This window comes from Mustela erminea, chromosome 19, assembly GCF_009829155.1.
Source record: "Mustela erminea isolate mMusErm1 chromosome 19, mMusErm1.Pri, whole genome shotgun sequence".
Classification (NCBI taxonomy): Eukaryota; Metazoa; Chordata; class Mammalia; order Carnivora; family Mustelidae; genus Mustela; species Mustela erminea.
This window is the reverse complement of record NC_045632.1, coordinates 25687114-25703730: the sequence shown is the minus strand read 5'-3', so window position 1 is coordinate 25703730 and position 16617 is coordinate 25687114. Positions and strand designations below refer to the sequence as shown.

At 36.1% G+C, this 16617-nt stretch overlaps 1 protein-coding gene across 1 annotated transcript in view; it reads left to right on the top strand.

Annotated features, from left to right (window-relative positions):
- ITFG1 (integrin alpha FG-GAP repeat containing 1) overlaps positions 1 to 16617 on the top strand; it is a 293792-nt gene that overhangs the window by 101364 nt on the left and 175811 nt on the right. The window lies entirely within an intron of this gene.

The following is a 16617-nucleotide window of genomic DNA, read 5'->3' as shown; positions in this document are numbered from 1 at the left end:
GACAGTGACATTCATATCCAGTTCACAAGACTACAGTGAATAACACAATGTGAATAAAGCATAGTGTCCAGCACACAGTAAGATCACAAGAAATTACTGTATGAGTCTTTTCATCAGGCTTACCTGGTTTTATTGTTTATTGTTTATTGTTACTGCTTTATGCTCAGTTGACTAAGTCAACTCATCATTCAGTGTCCTCGAGATAAATCCTAAGGCACCTAAAGCAAGTTTAATAGTGCTATTTGATGGAAACATGAACATACATCTCTATGTTGTGTTGTATTTTAGTTTCATTATGTTGAATATTGCTTTGATTTTGAGCAGATTTCTGGTATTTGATTTATAGTATTTAATAAGCTAATAGTCAAGTTATAGAATACATGAAATAATTTTTTTATATTTGCTGACTGACTTGATTAGCTGGATTAATGACAAATACTATTATAAGTCTCTCTATAGAAAAAAAAGTATATATGCGTTATGTGATTATCAGAGGGCACATATACCTCCCTTTAACCTCTGCCTAGGAATCCCCAAATTGGGAGGAATTAAAGTCCGAATTGAAGTTACTTGTTTTGTAATTGTGTGTTTTGTATGATAAAGTGCCTTGTTTTGGGTTTTGTTTTTTTTTTTAATTTCTTTTCAGCGTAACAGTATTCATTGTTTTTGTACCACACCCAGTGCTCCATGCAATCTGTGCCCTCTCTAATACCCACCACCTGGTTCCCCCAACCTCCCACCCCTGCCCCTTCAAAACCCTCAGATTGTTTTTCAGAGCCTTGTTTTTAACAAAATTGTTAGTAGCTTTCTTAATTTTTTTTAATTTTTCTAACCATAAACATAGATATTTATATATTAGTATTTTTTAAATGTGCAGAATATAGGATGCAGTCCATTAAGAAACATAGCTATATATCCCCCCTATTTTGAATGAATTTAGGTAACATATCAGTAAACACTTGTTTGTTTGTTTGTTTATAACAGTTTTATTTATAATCGCAAAAACTTGGAAGCTAACAAGATGTTAGCTTATCAATTCATGTTAAGGCATGGGGAATCTTCATATTGCAAATCCTTTTTTTTTTAATTATTTCTTTTCAACCTAACTGTATTCATTGTTTTTGTACCACACCCAGTGCTCCATGCAATACATGCCCTCCTTAATAGCCACCACCTGGCTCCCCCAACTTCCCACCCCCCCCCGCCCCTTCAAAACCTTCAGGTTGTTTTTCAGAGTCCATAATCTCTCATGGTTCACCTCCCCTTCCAATTTCCCTCAACTCCCTTCTCCTCTCCATCTCCCCATGTCCTCCATGTTATTTGTTATGCTCCACAAATAAGTGAAACCATATGATAATTGACTCTCTCTGCTTGACTTATTTCACTCAGCATAATCTCTTCCAGTCCCGTCCATGTTGCTACAAAAGTTGGGTATTCATCCTTTCTGATGGAGACATAATGCTCCATAGTGTATATGGACCACATCTTCCTTATCCATTCGTCCGTTGAAGGGCATCTTGGTTCTTTCCACAGTTCGGCGACCGTGGCCATTGCTGCTATAAATATTGGGGTACAGATGGCCCTTCTTTTCACGACATCTGTATCTTTGGGGTAAATACCCAGTAGTGCAATGGCAGGGTCATAAGGAAGCTCTATTTTTAATTTCTTGAGGAATCTCCACACTGTTCTCCAAAGTGGCTGCATCAACTTGAATTCCCACCAACAGTGTAAGAGGGTTCCCCTTTCTCTACATCCTCTCCAACACACATTGTTTCCTGTCTTGCTAATTTTGGCCATTGTAACTGGTGTATGGTGGTTTCTCAATGTGGTTAGAACCATTTGAATCTCCCTAATGTCAGTAAACACTTCAAATATATTGGTAAGCTTTAAGTGAATATCCCACAATGTCTTTTTAAAAATCCTTGTATTTTTAGTTGGTATTATTAAAAAACAAGACTGATAATGAGTCCAAAAAAGCAGATGACATTGAGTAAGGTTATAAATATTAATATATACAAAATATACATTTTCTATACATTTGAATACATCTGTGAATTGCATCCTGCTCTCCATCCTTAACTCCCCTGTGCAAGGCACATGCATGTGCATGTGCATACTCTCTCACTCTCTCACTCTATCTATCTCTCTCAGAACCAAGCCAAGAGATGAGGTTGATGGCCAGGAAATCAGCATGATTTCAGAAATTCACTATTTACGAAATGGGTAACAATGCATTTAAAAAAAAATTTTTTTAATTAAAAAAGCACATGCTTGAATAATAGGTTCACGGGAAGAATCCTGTACAAGAAAGGAGGGTTTAATGGCTTCCAGCTCACTTACGTTGTCTAGAAACAGAAGTTGTCTTACAGTTATGATGAAATTTTTAGTTATTAACATAAAATGTTTTGTTAAAGATTTAAAAATATATACTTTAAATTTAGACTATTCTGGTATAGCCAAAAGGAGGTAGGTAGAGTGATTTGAAATCACACAAAGCAGGAGCTTTTGCCAAAAAAACCCAGGATAATTATTCAAGCTAAATATAATGGTATTTATTTCCTTAATAAGACAAAGACAGGGAGACAGGGGCGCCTGGGTGGCTCATTTGTTAAGTGTCTGTCTTCAGCTCAGGTCATGATCCCCGAGTCCTGGGATCAAGCCTCGCATCAGGTACCCGGCTTGGCAGGAAGTCTGCTTCTCCTTCTCCCACTCCCCCTGCTTGTGTTCCCTCTCCCACTGTGTCTTTCTCTGTCAAATAAATAAATAAAATCTTTAAAAAAAAAAAAAAAGACAAAGACATACTATTCCAGAAATCAGCTAAATAAAACTGCATAGAATATTATACAGCCGATAAAAATGATGGTTATGAAGATTCTGTTAGAAGAAAAAACACATTTAAGTGTTCAGTCATATTAACTTAAAAAAAAGAAATTAGAACAATATGTTACACAATGCAATCATCTTTAAAAAATTAGAAAAAATATATCAAACGGGTAGTAATGGTTGTGTGAAAGCAGTTTAATAGGTTATCTTATTACGTTTTTCAGATTTTCTGTTGTGTGGTTAGATTAATATATTAATTTAATAATGAAAAAGTAAATTATGGGGGAGTAATTGTCAGCAATGGCAAGAAAGAAGCCAAACTATGTACCTAAAGTGTCTTATTTTTTTGGTGGAGTACTTCTAAGTTCATACGCAATTGATCCTATCCTCTGAGTTGGATGAACTTCTTTAGAGAGCATCATGTATTTTAATAGATCTTTAGTTTTAACAAGATCTTTAACACCTACAAACAAAATGCAAAAGTTAGACCTTTCTTATGTTTCAAATACTGTACTGAATGCCTCGTAAGAAAGTACAGATTTTAATGTAAGGTCCTTGCCTTTAAGAAATGTATAGTCTAGTTGGGAAAACAAAAGACAAATTTGTAAAAAGCACAGGAATAAAGATGTGATTCACGCGCGCGCGCGCATGCACGCACACGCGCACACACAATGGAATACTATGCAGCCATCAAAAGAAACGAAGTCTTGCCATTGGCAATGACATGGATGGAACCTAGAGGGCATCATGCTAAGCAAAATAAGTCAATCAGAGAAGGACAAGTATCATATGATCTCTCTGATATGAGGAATTTGAGAGACAGGGCAGGGGGCAAGGGGTCAGGGCGGGTTGAGAGGGTAAAAAATGAAATAAGATGAGACCAGGAAAGGAGACAAACCATAAGAGACTCTTAATCTCAGTAACAAACTGAGGGTTGCTGGGGTGGGGGAAGGGAGGGATAGGGTGGCTGGGTTACGGACAGTGGGGAGGGTATGTGCTATGGTGAGTGCTATGAAATGTGTAAGCCTGATAATTCACAGACCTGTACCCCTCGGGCAAATAATACATTTTATGTTTAAAAAAAAAAAAAAAAAAGCACAAGACTAGAGTAACAACTGCCACAACATAAGTGAAACCAGACTATATTTCCCTGTTAAATACAGAATTAATGCCACAGACAAGATGCAAAGTGTTATAGCAAATCAAATCACTTTAGGCTGAGAAAGGGTAGGAAGACTCACAAAAAAGGTGAGATTTTGGCCTGGACTTTGAAACAACTCTGAGGTTTGGCTAAAAATATATAGAGGTATAAAAACAGGGTATGGTTAGTGACTGGTAAATAAACCACTTAGGCTTGAAGAGATTTTCTGTAAAAATATAAAAACCTTAAAAATGGACTGAGAACACATTGAATTACCATATGATAGCAGATGAACAAATGTTAATTTTATTCTGTGAAAGCAATGGGAAGTAGTAGAATAATTTTGAACATCTTTTTATTATTACCTTTTTTAAAAGATTTTCTATTTCTTTATTTGACAGAGAGAGACATCACAAGTAGGCAGAGAGGCAGGCAGAGAGAGGGGGAAAGCAAGCTCCCCGCTGAGCAGAGAGCCCAGTGCAAGGCTTGATCCCAGGACCCTGAGATCATGACCTGAGCCAAAGGCAGAGGCTTAACCCACTGGGCCACCCAGGTGCCCCTTATTATTACCTTTTTATATTAACTTCAGAAAATGAAAATCTTCTGATCTGATGGAATATGCAGAAGGTATTGCTTCTTGGACATAGAATAGGAATTCAGGGGAAATTTATGAAAATCTCTGATATGCCTGAGATTTTTGTATAAAAAGAGTGGCAAATTTAAAATCTTAAAATAGTGCGTTTTCTGGGGATAGAAACTGGTCAGGAGACAGGCCAGGTCTGAAGTGGTAAAAGTATGCACTAATTTCGTCAATAAGTTGGAAGGACAAGTGTGAGAAACATTGCAAAGAAACAATCAGTAAATTTAGTGATTAGTTTGACGCTGGAGAGTTAAAAACAAAAAAGCCTCTGAATGACTAAAGGAATTATTTTGTCTATTTTATTTTAATTATTAAAGGAATTATTTTCCTTCATAGACAAAGGTAATTAGAAGAGAAAGCTGGTTTGAATACTTTAGAGATATCTTAAAGTCAGTATGTTAATTACACTAATAAAAGAACAAAGCTGGAACATTTGGAAACCTAGGTTCAGGAATAAAGCAAAGTTAAGTTTAATAATCCTCCAAGAGCTAAGAAGTCAAGACCCAAATGAGCCCTCCAGAAAAGAGAATATAAATAGCTTGACAGAGGAATAAGAGAAAAAGAACTAAAACGTGGTCCAAAACCACTGATGTTATTATGACAAGAAAAGGCCTTTGCATTTACAGGTTACAAGGGTTCTAGTGACCTAAAAGGTATTGTTTGTAAAACTCTTTGGCAGTCTCTGAGCCTTAGAATGAGCTCATAAATAGTGCTGCTACTGGTTAGTGTCAAGTAAGGTACTTGGGAGATCTGCAACCCATAGATGCCTCTAATAATTAAGCAGTCAACTTCTAAAAAGCTTATTTTGTGTTTTCTCATACTGTTAAGGCTTTTAAACTATATGTTAGAGTTGTGTCAGAATATCATATTCTAATTTCTACAAATACGGTGGTATCTCTTTATTAAATTACATAGGACCAAAAGGTAAAGAAAAATAAGGTATATTTATTTTCTATCAAATAGAATTATAACCAGACTTAGAGAAAACATTAATTTTGCATGCCAGATGTAGTAGAAATCAATAAAATCTATAAAAGTAGCTACAAAACTAAAGGGAGAATTGAAAGATTAATAGAATGTTAGCATTTTCTATAAATTGAATCATTTTAAATCTCATAATACATAAATTTGTGTATCTAAATCTGAGGCTAACTCATGTGTATCCGATCGTCATAAGAAGATCACACTTTATTCTTCAAGTGAAGGGAGAATACCTAGAATGTTGGTGAAGCCTGGGAATTGTCCATCGGGTCATCTAAATAATTTTATAAGAAATAAAGGGGCTGATGAAAATATAAAACCTGGTCACCCTTGGACATTATTAACGTAGATGGTATCACTGATGATTGAGACCCAATCTTACAGAGTATCCCCATTGCCTAGCCCAAAAAATAATCAATGATGGTTATTAAAGTGAAGGAGAAAAAGAGGGAAACCCCAAAATCAAATTATTTCATGAAGTCTATGTGCTGCTTGGTAAAAATTCAAATTTTAATTCCAGATTAACCATGATAGAGCTGAAATGCTTAGTTCAAAATAACATGGCATTAATACTTTCTCTTGTTTTAGAATTAGGTATATTCAATAACAATCTGTCAAATGAAAATTGTTTCTTGTTAGTACTTGATCTGTTAATAAAAGTAAGTCATATGAGCCATGTACAAAATTTTAAATTTCATATTTAGTCTGAATGTGAATAGAGAATTGAATGTTTATATTCTCTTTTTTTTTTTTTTAAAGATTTTATTTATTCATTTGACACAGAGAGATCACAAGTAGGCAGAGAGGCAGGCAGAGAGAGAGAGAGAGGAGGAAGCAGGCTCCCCGCAGAGCAGAGAACCCGATGCGGGACTCAATCCCAGGACCCTGAGATCATGACCTGAGCTGAAGGCAGCGGCTTAACCCACTGAGCCACCCAGGCGCCCATGTTTATATTCTCTTTTACAAAAGAATTTTAAAAATCAAATGCTTTCAAATAGATGACAATTCTATTATAAAAGAGATTATATAGGGGAAAGTTGTAGGTGTTATGTTTTCTGGGCTTGGTCTCATTATAAGTCATTTAAGACTGCCTTTTATTCCAGAGACTTAATAGTGGAGTTTGTTTGTTTCTTATACTTAGAAATTGGCTGCTCTTTTGTTAAGTAGCTTTATTTGTTTTTTCATCAAAAAGTAACACTTTTTAACACTGAATTACACCTGAATTCAGAGAAATGTTTGTGGTTTCAGATACTCTCTCTTGAATGTACTACCATAGCACCTTCGTCACCAGTCAAAATGTATTAAGTAGATACAAATACAGAATACTTTAATATATGAAATACGGACAAATTAGATGTAATTCCTGGATTCAAGGAATTTGAAATATAATACTTGTATTCTCCTTTGAATTTTGTGATACAGACATATCAGTTCAATCAAATAGTGTATTTTTAAAATTGTATAGTGATCAGTTGTTTTTCCATCCAGTTTTCTTCCTGTTTTATACTCAAAGATGTACAAGATGTTAATCTATTCAAAAATATTTTCTGAGTGCCTACTATTTGGACTGCTGTATTCTACCTGCTTGGCATATACCACAAGTGAAGCATATAAGAACCCTGCTCTTAGAAATTAAAATTCAACTGAGAAGGGAAAGACAAGAAGAATTAAATTAGTAAGGTATTTTTAGAAAGTGAAAATAAAGTTCTATATTGGGAAGTAAGAAGGGCTGTTTTCCATAGCTGATTGGGGGTCGTATTTGACCCAAGAATTCAATGAAGTCACAGGAAGTCTTGGGAGAGTATTGCATGTAGAGATAACACCTAAGTCAGTGCTGAAGGAACAAAAAGAAGGCTGGCACTTGGCCAGGTCTTCAGGGCCTTGTGGACCTAGGTAAAGAGTTTAGGTTAATGTAGATGTAATTGAAAGCTTCAAGGAGACTTAGCAAAAGGATATGATGACTTGGACCAGGGCAACCATTAAGAGATAAGAGAAGCTGTCATATTTAGGTGCTAGAGACAAAGTTGACAGAACTTGCTGATAGATTGGATGTTGGAGGGAAGAGAAGAAAGGATGACTTCTAGGTGTTGGGCTTAAATAACTGTCTGGATGGTGACACCTGGGCACATTCACTAAGGTAGAAAAGGAGTAGGAAGAGTAAATTTGGATTTCTGTTAATTAATAGTTCTGTTTCAGGCATGTTAAGTTCGAGATATCTGTCAGACACTGAAACAAGTTACAAATGGGAGGTACAAACTCTAGAGAGACACAGAGTTGGGTATCAGTATATCTTTGTTTAAATGCCTTTTAGAAGATGGATGATGGATAAATGAAGGAGTAACTGCAAAGTACCCCACCTTTCTTCCTAATAGTGTAAATATAACCATATTCCAGCCACACTGGCCTCTTTGTATTCTACAAACAGGCCAGGCAGTTTTCTCTGAGAGCTTCTGCCTTTGCTCATTCTCTGTAGAATGCTCTTCCTCCTGATATTTCTCAGGGGCCACTTCCTGATAACCTTCTAGTCTTGCTGAAATATCGCCCTATTCAGGAGACCTTCCCTGATCACTGTATGTAAATTCTGCCCCTCCCCCCAGCACACCTATCTCCTTTCCTTCTTTATTTTTCTTCATGGCATTTACCACTATCTGACATACTGTGCATTTTACTCATGTACTGTCACTAGAATATACTCCATATATGGTATGTTTTATTTACTGCTCATTTCAGGCCTGGAGCAGTACCAGTCACATTGTAAATACTCAATGAACAATTTTGAATGAGTAATTCAATTAAATGAAAATACATTCTAGTTTATTTACTAATTGGTTTGTAAGAATTGAGCCCAAATTTAGGATATGTCTTAAGTATCTTTAACCATAATCCTACTAAACCAGAATGTCTAGGTGTCATTTTTATCTAACATTACTTTTGCTCATTTTGATTAAAGTTAAGTCCTTCAACTAAAAAGTGTTTTGAATCTCTAAAATAGATGGTTACTGATTTCAGGAGACCTCCTGGGTCCTTATAAATTTTTGTTCTTAGTCCTCATATTTATGTTTTTCTAATTCCTGAATTCTGACAATGTGTATTATCTATAGTATATATTATTTAACATTGAAACAAAGTGAAGTATTTGCATAGCTTCTCAATATATTTGGGGTCCTTCTAATGCCATTTTATTCTGCAAAAGCAACCAATTTAAACAGTTTTCTCTCTAACCTGCTGAACCTTTGTTTCCCTCCTCTTGACCTGCCCCTATCCCACCAAAGACAATACTACTATAAATTTTTGGTAAAACCAAAATCATTTGTATATTTACACATTGCCATGTGGAACATAAGGTGATTAGAGGTTCCTAGAATATTCTAAGTCCAGTTTGTTCCATTCCATGTCACTGTGGCAATTGCACTGCAGTGGTTGCCATAGCAAAAGTGATTACTCTCTGAGTTTCTACTTTCTAGCAAAGACTGAGGCATCTATCTTGGTGAGTCACGGATGCCAGATGTGATTCAGATAAAATATTTTGAATGCTTTTTGATTGGAAATGGTAATTTATATACAAATTATAAAATTGCTGCTTCAGAGTCCTGATTTTATACATACTCAGCATTTAAAGCAGCATTAAAGCTGTACTCATTTAAGATACACAGCATGAGAAAAAACTGGGACCTGAAATCCCTAAAGCCTTTATGTATAGGTTTGTATGTATATTAAATTCTTGCCTTTCTAGGTAGAGGTTTTTTTTTTAGTAAAGCTGTACCTCTGATGACATTCTGTATTCTCAAAACTACACTGTTCTTTTATTTTTTTTTTAATGATGCAACGTATTAGAATGTATAATTGACCCTTTGGATACTGAATTTAAAGTACTTAAGAATTCTTTAAAATAATTATTTTTACATTATTACATTGCTACTTTGTAATTTAATGTGTGGTATTTTTACTACATTAATATAACCCACAACTTAATTGGGGCACTTGTCTTTCTAAGCCTGCCCAGTTAGTAGAATGAATCTGTGATAATGGAGCAACCCACATAACTACCCTATGATGTTCACCAGGCATTTCTCTCTTCCTTACTTGATTACCACAGTACCAGGAAAGTGATTGTTGAAGGATCTTGCCTGTTCCTAGGCCTTCTAGATAGATCAGCCTAGGAAAGAGGAAAGACAGTGAAATCCATTCCTCTTTGGTGTATTACACTAGAGGAGAATTCCCTGCTATCAGTCAGAGCAATAAAGAAGCATTCGAATAAGTTTTGAAGGTCCCAGTGCCACCCCTTTTTTAAATGTCCTATTCCATTTTTAAACAACTTGGACTCTCATTTCAACCCAATTTTCTTCCATCTGCAATACTGCCTTTTCATTCTGTATAAATTCCCCCATCCGTTAATATCAAAAGCAAAGATGTACTACTTAGATGTAGGTAGGTACACAGACAGCTCTTCTGTGCTTAATTAACCCTCACGGAATAAAGAGTTGACTTACGGATTGGACAGGTGGATTGGTAGTTAGGTAGATGGTGGATGGGTAGTGGATGGGTGGATGAAAGTGCCGTTTGCTACTTATCCTTTGTCCAGAGCAATCCATTCCCATAGCAGCTCACAAGACAATACCATTTTCCTATTCTGTTCCACAATAGTAAGTCAGTTCTTTTCATTCCCTATTACACACAGAGATGAATGGACATTATCTGTACTTAACCTTTCCGTACCTATCATCATATTACCTCACAAAAATAATGTATTCTTAATTGACTCATAAGAAAGTTTCATGTTTCTTTACTCGGCAACATTTACGGATGTAAGAATTTAGTATTTTCCAAATGTTTGTTTACTTCTTTTTCTTAATACTTAACAGTACTTATTATTTAGCAGGAACTCTTTTACATTTATCTCAGTCCTCCCAAATCTCCCTGAGGTGAGCAGTATTATTTATCCTCATGAGACAGATGTAGTAGCAGGGGTTCAGAGAAGTTAAGAAACTTATCCAAGGGCACAGAGATAGTAAGTGGCAGAGCTGGGACATGATCCTTGGCTCTGTCTCATAAGTTGTGTTCTTTTTTTGAGAGAGAGCAGGAGTGAGGGGTGTGGAAAGGGCAAAGGGAGAAGGAGACAGAGAAAATCTTAAGTAGACTTCATGCCCAGCACAGAGGCCAACACAGGGCTCGACCTAGGGTTCCATCTCATGACCCTGAGATCATGACCTGAGCCGAAATCAGGTTAAGCCAAAATCAGGTTAAGCCAACACTTAACCAATTGACCCGCTTGGGCACCCCTCACAAGCTGTGTTCTTAAACACTATGTGCCACTTCTCCTGAATTACTTATTAAAATATGTGACCATACTTGTTAACGGCCATCAACTATGACCTCCTAGTATGTATGCACTGTTTCAGTTTTATAAAATTGTGCAGTATGTTAATGGTGAACTTTTCTTTATCTGACCACTTTCCCAAGTAATTATCCATCTCAAAAATATGATTATGTACATCAGGAATTATATAACATATAATGCTTATGGATTTCAGAAAAAATCAACACAAGGATTAGTGATTTTGATTTTAAAACTCAATATGTTAATATCTCAACACAGCTTTTCAGATATCTCTATCAAGTATGATAAATTTCTACTTATTATTAGTGTAAAGCCGTTTCACTATTAATTTTCTGAGTACTAGTGGGAGGTCTTTTTTTTAATAGTTGTATTTTTTTTTAATTTATTTTTTATTTTCAGCCTAACAGTATTCATTATTTTTGCACCACACCCAGTGCTCCATGCAATCTGTGCCCTCTATAATACCCACCACCTGATACCCCGACCTCCCACCCCCCGCCCCTTTATTTCCTAGAAATAAGCTCCTTGCTCTCCCTTTGATTTTGATTGTTCCCCTTACTACAGTTGTTTTTGGTTTTCAGCCACATATCCATATTATTTAGTCAGTGTTTGAAACTGTGACTCACTTCTAAATTGTGACTCATCCTTTGAGAACAAGATTTCTCTAAGCTTATTCAAACGCATTCTTATATAAATTCTTTATGTTCTCTCCTAGTTCATATTTTTTAAGTCAAGAATTTTTTACTTCATGTTATACAAATGATTTCTTTTCTCGTCTCCTTTAATTTAGTAGTCTTTATTTGAAATGTTTGCTTATACCTGTCATGTATTAAGAATGTCCATTAAGTTTACATCTCATAAAATCTTTTCAAAATAAGCTCCCATTTTAAAAATTTAATTCATTATTTATTTATTTTAATTAATTATTTCCATAGTTGCAGATCCCCATTAGAGAGAGTATGCTACTTTTGTTTTTATTGAAGTATAATTAACATACAGTGTTATATTAGGTTCAGGTATACAACGTAGATTCAAAAATTGAATACATTATTGAAAGCTCACCATAAGTGTAGTCACCATCTGTCATTGTACATTATTATAATATTATTGAATATATTCCCTGTGCTGTACTTTTCATCTCTGATTTATTTACATTAGAACTGGGAATTTGTACCTCTTAATCCCCTTTATCCTTTTCACTGTCCTCCCACTCACCTCCCCTCTGGCAACCAATTTATTCTCCCCCCACCATATTCTGTACACACACACACACACACACACACAGACATATTTGGGGTTTTTTTAAGAGTCTACAGACTACCCAGGTGCCCCTCTTCTCTATATTAAAAAGTCCGGGTTTTTCTTTTGGTTTGTTCATTTAAATTCCACATATAAGTGAAGTCCTACAGTATTTGTCTTTCTCTGTCTGACATACTTCACTTAGCATAATACCTTCTAGGTCCATCTATACACAAATGGCAAGATTTCATTCTTTTTTATAGATGAATAACATTGCTTTGTGTGTGTAGGTATACCAGATCTCTTCATCTGTACATCTATCATGCACACCTGAGTTGCTTTCATATCTGCTATTGTAATAATACTGTAATAAACACAAGGGTGTATTTATCTTTTTGAATTAGTGTTTTTGTTTTCTTTGGATAGATAACCAGTAGTGGAATTAATGGATCATATAGTATTTCTATTTTTAATTTTTTGAAGAACCCCCATACTATTTTCCACATGGTTACACCAACTTATATTACCACCAGTAGTACAGAGGCTCCTTTCTCTCCACATCCTTGCCAATACTTGCTATTTCTTGTTTTTTTTAATACTAGCCTTTCTGATTGGTGTAAGGTGATACCTCTTTGTTGTTTTGATTTACCTGATAGTGATGTTGAGTATCTTTTCATGTATCTATTGGCCATCTGGGTATCTTCTTTGGGAAAACGTCCATTCAGATCCTCGCCAATTTTTAATTAGATGATTTATTTATTTGGTGTTGAGTTGTGTAAGTTACTTCTATATTTTGGATATTAATCTCCTACTGGATTTATTATTTGCAAATATCTTCTCCCATTCAGTTGGTTACCCTTTGTTTTATTGATGGTTTCTGTTGTTGTGCAAAGCTTTTTATTTTGGTATAGTCCCAATAGTTTAGTTTCCCTTTGTTTACCTACCTGTGGAGACATATCCATAAATATGTAGCTAAGGCCAATGTCCAAGGGATTACTGCTTGTGTTTTCTTTTTTTTTTTTTTTAATTAATTTTTTATTTTTTATAAACATATATTTTTATCCCCAGGGGTACAGGTCTGTGAATCACCAGGTTTACACACTTCACAGCACTCACCAAAGCACATACCCTCCCCAGTGTCCATAATCCCACCCCCTTCTCCCAAACCCCCTCCCCCCAGCAACCCTCAGTTTGTTTTGTGAGATTAAGAGTCACTTATGGTTTGTCTCCCTCCCAATCCCATCTTGTTTCATTGATTCTTCTCCTACCCACTTAAGCCCCCATGTTGCATCACCACTTCCTCATATCAGGGAGATCATATGATAGTTGTCTTTCTCTGCTTGACTTATTTCGCTAAGCATGATACGCTCTAGTTCCATCCATGTTGTCGCAAATGGCAAGATTTCATTTCTTTTGATGGCTGCATAGTATTCCATTGTGTATATATACCACATCTTCTTGATCCATTCATCTGTTCATGGACATCTAGGTTCTTTCCATAGTTTGGCTATTGTGGACATTGCTGCTATAAACATTCGGGTGCATGTGCCCCTTTGGATCACTACATTTGTATCCTTAGGGTAAATACCCAATAGTGCAATTGCTGGGTCATAGGGCAGTTCTATTTTCAACACTTTGAGGAACCTCCATGCTGTTTTCCAGAGTGGCTGAACAAGCTTGCATTCCCACCAACAGTGTAGGAGGGTTCCCCTTTCTCCGCATCCTCGCCAGCATCTGTCATTTCCTGACTTGATGATTTTAGCCATTCTGACTGGTGTGAGGTGATATCTCATTGTGGTTTTGATTTGTATTTCCCTGATGCCGAGTGATATGGAGCACTTTTTCATGTGTCTGTTGGCCATCTGGATATCTTCTTTGCAGAAATGTCTGTTCATGTCCTCTGCCCATTTCTTGATTGGATTATATGTTCTTTGGGTGTTGAGTTTGCTAAGTTCTTTATAGATTCTGGACACTAGTCCTTTATCTGATATGTCGTTTGCAAATATCTTCTCCCATTCTGTCAGTTGTCTTTTGATTTTGCTAACTGTTTCCTTTGCTGTGCAAAAGCTTTTGATCTTGATGAAATCCCAATAGTTCATTTTTGCCCTTGCTTCCCTTGCCTTTTGCGTTGTTCCTAGGAAGATGTTGCTGCGGCAGAGGTCAAAGAGGTTGCTGCCTGTGTTCTCCTCAAGGATTTTGATGCATTCCTTTCTCACATTGAGGTCCTTCATCCATTTTGAGTCTATTTTTGTGTGTGGTGTAAGGAAATGGTCCAATTTCATTTTTCTGCATGTGGCTGTCCAATTTTCCCAGCACCATTTATTGAAGAGGATGTCTTTTTTCCATTGGACATTCTTTCCTGCTTTGTCGAAGATTAGTTGACTGTAGAGTTGAGGGTCTATTTCTGGGCTCTCTATTCTGTTCCATTGATCTATGTGTTTGTTTTTGTGCCAGTACCATGCTGTCTTGATGACGACAGCTTTGTAATAGAGCTTGAAGTCCGGAATTGTGATGCCACCAACGTTGGCTTTCTTTTTCAATATCCCTTTGGCTATTCGAGGTCTTTTCTGGTTCCATATAAATTATAGCATTATTTGTTCCATTTCTTTGAAAAAGATGGATGGTACTTTGATAGGAATTGCATTAAATGTGTAGATTGCTTTAGGTAGCATAGACATTTTCACAATATTTATTCTTCCAATCCAGGAGCATGGAACATTTTTCCATTTCTTTGTGTCTTCCTCAATTTCTTTCATGAGTACTTTATAGTTTTCTGAGTATAGATTCTGTGTCTCTTTGGTTAGGTTTATTCCTAGGTATCTTATGGTTTTGGGTGCAATTGTAAATGGGATTGACTCCTTAATTTCTCTTTCTTCTGTCTTGCTGTTGGTGTAGAGAAATGCAACTGATTTCTGTGCATTGATTTTATATCCTGACACTTTACTGAATTCCTGTATAAGTTCTAGCAGTTTTGGAGTGGAGTCTTTTGGGTTTTCCACATATAGTATCATATCATCTGCGAAGAGTGATAATTTGACTTCTTCTTTGCCGATTTGGATGCCTTTAATTTCCTTTTGTTGTCTGATTGCTGAGGCTAGGACCTCTAGTGCTATGTTGAATAGCAGTGGTGATAATGGACATCCCTGCCGTGTTCCTGACCTTAGCGGAAAAGCTTTCAGTTTTTCTCCATTGAGAATGATATTTGCGGTGGGTTTTTCATAGATGGCTTTGATGATATTGAGGTATGTGCCCTCTATCCCTACACTTTGAAGAGTTTTGATCAGGAAGGGATGCTGTACTTTATCAAATGCTTTTTCAGCATCTTGAGAGTATCATATGGTTCTTGTTCTTTCTTTTATTGATGTGTTGTATCACATTGACTGATTTGCGGATGTTGAACCAACCTTGCAGCCCTGGAATAAATCCCACTTGGTCGTGGTGAATAATCTTTTTAATGTACTGTTGAATCCTATTGGCTAGTATTTTGTTGAGTATTTTCGCATCTGTGTTCATCAAGGATATCGGTCTATAGCTCTCTTTTTTGGTGGGATCCTTGTCTGGTTTTAGGATCAAGGTGATGCTGGCCTCATAAAATGAGTTTGGAAGTTTTCCTTCCATTTCTATTTTTTGGAACAGTTTCAGGAGAATAGGAATTAGTTCTTCTTTAAATGTTTGGTAGAATTCCCCCGGGAAGCCGTCTGGCCCTGGGCTTTTGTTTGTTTGGAGATTTTTAATGACTGTTTCAATCTCCTTACTGGTTATGGGTCTGTTCAGGCTTTCTATTTCTTCCTGGTTCAGTTGTGGTAGTTTATATGTTTCTAGGAATGCATCCATTTCTTCCAGATTGTCAAATTTATTGGCGTAGAGTTGCTCATAGTATGTTCTTATAATAGTTTGTATTTCTTTGGTGTTAGTTGTGATCTCTCCTCTTTCATTCATGATTTTATTTATTTGGGTCCTTTCTCTTTTCTTTTTGATGAGTCGGGCCAGGGGTTTATCAATTTTATTAATTCTTTCAAAGAACCAGCTCCTAGTTTCGTTGATTTGTTCTATTGTTTTTTTGGTTTCTATTTCATTGATTTCTGCTCTGATCTTTATGATTTCTCTTCTCCTGCTGGGCTTAGGGTTTCTTTCTTGTTCTTTCTCCAGCTCCTTTAAGTGTAGGGTTAGGTTGTGTACCTGAGACCTTTCTTGTTTCTTGAGAAAGGCTTGTACCGCTATATATTTTCCTCTCAGGACTGCCTTTGTTGTGTCCCACAGATTTTGAACCGTTGTATTTTCATTATCATTTGTTTCCATGATTTTTTTCAATTCTTCTTTAATTTCCCGGTTGACCCATTCATTCTTTAGAAGGATGCTGTTTAGTCTCCATGTATTTGGGTTCTTTCCAAACTTCCTTTTGTGGTTGAGTTCTAGCTTTAGAGCATTGTGGTCTGAAAATATGCAGGGAATGAT